Source organism: Microcebus murinus, chromosome 1 (genome assembly GCF_040939455.1).
Source record: "Microcebus murinus isolate Inina chromosome 1, M.murinus_Inina_mat1.0, whole genome shotgun sequence".
Taxonomy (NCBI): domain Eukaryota; kingdom Metazoa; phylum Chordata; class Mammalia; order Primates; family Cheirogaleidae; genus Microcebus; species Microcebus murinus.
The window spans coordinates 12,369,064-12,374,521 of record NC_134104.1 but is presented as its reverse complement, the minus strand read 5'-3'; the positions used below and the strand labels follow the sequence as shown (position 1 = coordinate 12,374,521).

The 5,458-nt window shown below is 43.5% G+C and overlaps 1 pseudogene; it reads left to right on the top strand.

Annotated features, from left to right (window-relative positions):
* The first annotated feature begins 4,370 nt into the window (after positions 1 to 4,370).
* On the top strand, positions 4,371 to 5,096 carry LOC105876195 (induced myeloid leukemia cell differentiation protein Mcl-1 homolog pseudogene; annotated as a pseudogene).
* Positions 5,097 to 5,458: the final 362 nt, after the last annotated feature.

The following is a 5,458-nucleotide window of genomic DNA, read 5'->3' as shown; positions in this document are numbered from 1 at the left end:
TCAACTTTCTCTTTGGCATTGTTCATAGGTGGGCAAACCTTAACCGAGAGTTTCTGTTCCTCAAATCAGTTTCTTCATTTGCATTAGGTAGAAGTGTTGTTGCATAAACTTATTTTCTTATTGTCCAGCTTTTTATAAACCTTTGCTGAGACACAATAGGGAGTTTCAAAAGAGGCCTTGACTGGTTGCCGTGAGCCATGGGCTGGCGTCCCAGCCCTGGCACTGGGCAGCTGTGGGACTTTGGGTGTGAGCTACTTCTCCCCCTGCTTCTCAGGCTCTTTCCCGAAGGAAAAATGATTGCAAAGACTCTCCTGTTAAGCAAAACCGAACACCTGCTGTAAATGTCTACCCCTCAGCAACATGGCCCGCAGTAGAATCTATATTTAGTCGTGTTTGGATAATTTTCCCTTCTCTTTTTGCTTTAGAGCTTCCTACCTGCAATTATTTGTTTATTACAGCTATTTTCCTTATTTGCTCTACTGATGCGGGCAAGATGCAAATGCGCCTTTTGAGACTTTTGCTTGCTATGTCTCCTGGGCCCCAGATTGACAGATGGGAGACAGAATGGTTGTGGAAATACATCTTGGAGCGGACAGGCTTTGGGGACAGGAAGTGTTAGTCAACACATGAGAAAAACGGGGGTCAATAGCTCAGAAAGGCTGAGCATTGGCGGATGGGCTGATACCAAGCCAGACACCCCAGGACTGGGTCGGGGCCTCCTGCATGGTGGCAGAGGCAGGTAGGTCCAGTGGAAAGGACACAGGGCCAGATCTGAGGAGCCTCAGGCTGGATCCTGGCCCTCACTTATTACTGAAAAACTTAGAAAGGTGTGATCCTTGTGGATCAGCTGCAATCGGTTTTTTTTTTTTTTAAACTTGAAAAATATTTATTTAGAAATTCATTTAAAACAATATTAAATCCACCACATCTGCTTCAATTACATATCATGCTGCTTATGAACAATTATATTGTGTATTTATGAGAGAATTAGAATGAACAAATTAGAAATTTAGAAATTAGAATGAACAAAACAAGAATTAGAATGAACAAATATTAATGTTGTAATATTACTACAATAATAGTTTTGACTATGTAGCAACTTTAAAAGTATTTCAGGGTCTCCCAGGAATCTGGAGACCACACTTTTGGAACTTTTAACCCAGAGGAAATAAAATTTAGCCATGCCTCCTTCCAGGTGATCTTTCCAAACGATAACATAATAGCCTAAATCCTTTTAATTTAAAAACAGATATGTAGTAAGTTGGGTTCCATCTGGGAGCTCATATATACAGTGGAACTACAAAGAAAGATGTTGATGGTATCACAGTTTGTGCTTTGCGTGCAATAGGTTGTTGCCTTCAAAACAAGACAGTCTAAACAACCACAACCAAAAATTATTCCAAAATGGCTTGATTTGGTCTGTTTCTTTCTTTTTTTTCCTTTTTTTTTTTTTTTTGAGACAGAGTCTCGCTTTGTTGCCCAGGCTAGAGTGAGTGCTGTGGTGTAAGCCTAGCTCACAGCAACCTCAAACTCCTGGGCTCAAGCAATCCTCCTCCCTCAGCCTCCTGAGTAGCTGGGACTACAGGCACGCGCCACTATGCCCAGCTAATTTTTTCTATATATATTAGTTGTCCAGCTAATTTCTTTCTATTTATAGTAGAGACAGGGTCTCGCTCTTGCTCAGGCTGGTTTCAAACTCCTGACCTCGAGCAATCCGCCCACCTCGGCCTCCCAGAGAGCTAGGAAGGTCTATTTCTTGAACACCACTAGGAAACCCAAGATATGATGGCTGATGAATATGAGGCCAAGTCCCTTTGTGCTGGGGGCTGGCCAGGCCTGCACGGGGAGGTATGGCCTCCCAGGAAACCTGCCTGCACTTTCTGCCTTCCTTTCCTGGAGCTGTCCTGTTTAGTTGTAGAGGAGGCAAAGGAAACCAATGGTTTGGGATGCGTTCTGTTGAGACAAAACTAACCCGTTTAAATCTAGTGAGATTCAAACTATTACTGGGAAGCACCATTTGGGCTGGTCACGTTCAATCCCGCTTTCACCCTTAAATATGCACAACCTGTTCTTACTTATAAGCAGCACTCAACATTTACATCTGGTTTTATAGGTGCCAAGGACCCGTTACCATTACTTATCTGTTATGCCACATAACAATTCTATGGGGGCAGATAATGATGCCTAATTTACAGACAGGGATGATTAGATTTGAAAATGTGCAGTCCTTTCCTGGGGCCAGATCCTTTTAACAGACACAAGTCTATCGCTGTTTGCTTTCTGCAAGCTATGAACACTGTTAGGCACATACCAAGGATTATGAACTCTATTGGTGGATACCAACTCATACGCAAAAGAGAAACTGCAGAGTTTCTACCCCCCAAAAGGCTTGCACCTTGCTAGATCTCCAGGCCTCTGGAGGGACTCACCTGTTCATGTTCTCTGCTCACTCGTCCAACCCACCTGGCCAAGGGTGTCTCTCCCCATCCACCCCTGCCACTGCCAAATGGCTCTTCCTTAAACCCTTTTGTCTGCTGAATCCTTTGCTCAAAAGTTTCTGGGGTAAGAAATCTGAATAAAGGGAACATGCATATACAATTGGGGGTACAGCGAGTCCATTTGATCGTTTCTGAAGTCTTTGCATACGTGCAACGGGCAACATATGTAAGAATGCCCTTGGTGGCATTTTTCTTAGAGCAGAAACATGAAATCAATCCAAAGATTCACTGACCACAGGATGGGTGAAAAAGTGTGGGCTATGTTCATACGATAGCACTAAAGAGCAGTAAAGGTGAATGAACCAGAGCCAACACTTCATGGTATATCTCTGAAACACAAAGTTGAATGAATAAGGAAAGTTATGGAAAAGTAAGTACGGTATGATCCTATTTACAAAATGTTCAGAAATGCACGAACTAAACAATTTCTATAGGAGAACATAAAAATATAGTTAAACTACCAAAATAAATGATGGAATGTTGAGTGCCCAACTTAGACCAAGTGATTTCCTTCAGGAGGGACATAGACGTGGGGCTTCTGCTGCGTCAGTGATAGTCAGTTTTCTTAAGCTGGGTGGTTGGTTCATAAGGATTTGTTTTATTCTTCTTCTTTCAATCTTGCATCTGGCTACACACACAGAGCCCTATACACATGCATACTCTTTCTTTTGTATGAATAAATGGAATGGAATGGAATGTATTCTGTATCAATGTATTTTGTATGAATAAATGGAATGGAAAAATATACAAGCAAACCACCACTATGAGACTCTACCTCTTCCCATAGCACCTACACCTCTCTGTCTAGCTGAAAAGTTCTTCACAGTCTGGACCCCCAGCCTTGTAACATCAGTCTATACCCACATTACATTGTGCCAGGAACTGTCCTACGTGCTCTATATTGTATTGCCACTTTGAATCCTAACAAGAATTCTGTAAGACGCCTACCGTTATTACCCACATTTTATGTGTGAGGACACTGAGGCTCAGAGCGGTGAATAAACCAGCCCAAGTTCACATGGCTTGCAGATGGCAGAGGTGGTACTTGAACCTATTTGGTCTGATATAAGGGTATGGATATGGCTGACTTTCCCCCTTCTCTGGTTGTGCCTCCTTTCCCATCATTCCATGAGCATTCCCACCCATCCTGCCCCTGCTTCCATGTATCTGGTTCTCTTTTGATTGGCATGATCTTTCCCAAGTATATGCTGTGGAATACCAGGACCTGTTTTACAAAAGGGAGTGCCATAGTCAAATAAAAAGAGCAAACACTGAACAGTAAAACCTGCTCTCAGAGAATGACAATGATTACCAGCTATTAGACAGTCCAAGATGTCCTGGAATAAACAAAGCTAATTAACTTGGCTTAGCCCAGCAATTCCCAAACTTATGTGACCACAGAACCACTTCCTGCTCCCTGCCAGCAATATTTTCTATTCCACTGAACCAGTGCTCCAAGAACCCACTTCGGGAAACATAGACAACGCATCCTCCTCTCTCTTTGATCTAGGCATCTCTCACTTCCCGACCTCATTTATCCTATCTCCTCTGAAATCCTACAGCCCTACTAGTTTGTATTAAGCAACTTGGCTCCGATTTATATATAGTCTGGTTTGGCTTAAGAATTTCTCTGGTGGGCTAGCCTTTTATTCCTCAGTGGAATGTTAAATTCTTCGTGGGTGGAGACTAGATTTTGGGCTCCTTCTCTGCCTCTCTCTCACCAGGTGTGACTACGTGCTGGGCAGTTGGTAAGTTCTCAACATATGAAAGAAGGAGGCAGTGACTTGAGCCATCTAGGAAAGGGTAGCAAATGTTTTAGTGCAGGAACTTGGGCATTCAAAGTCTTGTGTTCAGGTCGCCACATTGCCTCCTGAGGAGATGGAAGCTAGTGCTGCCGATGCCGTCGTGTTGCCCAAAGAAGAAGGGCTGGACCGGCACGAGAGGCTCAGGAAGCGGCCGGCCACCCTGTCCTTGCCGGAGTTGGCTGGGGAGGCCAGAAATAGCCCCAGCATAGAGGGGTCACTACAGTCTTCGCCGCCCCCTGCAGAGGCAGAGGAAGACCTCTTGTACTGGCAGTTGCTGGAGATTATCTTCTGGTACTTTCGGGAGCAGGCAAGTGGCACCAGGGATCCAAAGCCAATGGTCATGTTTCGGGCCGCCAGCAGGAAGGCTCTAGAAACCTTACGACCTGTCGGGGACAGTATGCAGCGCAACCACGAGATGGCCTTCCAAGGCATGCTTTGGAAACTGAACATCAAAAATAAAGACGATGTCAAATATTTGTCTCAAGTGATGGCCTCTGTTTTGAATGACAACGTAATAAACTGGGGCAGGATCACGACTCTAATTTCTTTCGGTGCCTGTGTGGCCAAACACCTGAAGAGCATAAATCAAGAAAGATGCATCGACCCATTAGCAAAAAGTATTACAGATGTTATCGTAAGAACAAGACGAGACTGGCTAGTCAAACAAAGAGGCTGGGATGGGTTTGTGGAGTACTTCCATGTAGAAGACGAAGAACATGACTTCGTAAATGTGTTGCTGGCTTTTGCAGGTGTTGTGGGATTAGCAGCTTGTTTGGTATATCTAATGGGATAATCTTGTAAATGAAATAATTCTAACCAACAAAAACTACCAGAACCACATGCATCTGTTTCAGCAACAAGCAAACTTTTGGAGGCCATGGAGGAAGACTTTTAGATTTAGTGACGATAGTAGAGTAGGAAGACTTATTTCCTTGTTGAGAACAGGAGACTGGCCAGTAGCCAGGCTAGTCATAGAATTCATTAAATATGCCCACGAATTCATTAATTTCCTATAGTGTTAAAAGGGAATCACTAACAAGGCCTGTGACCTGTATAAAATTTAGTTAAAGCTACAAGTAATAGAACTATGACTAGAAGCCTTGGTACTGTACAATTAGAAGCCTGTTCTACTTTAGCTTGGTTTGAATGATAATT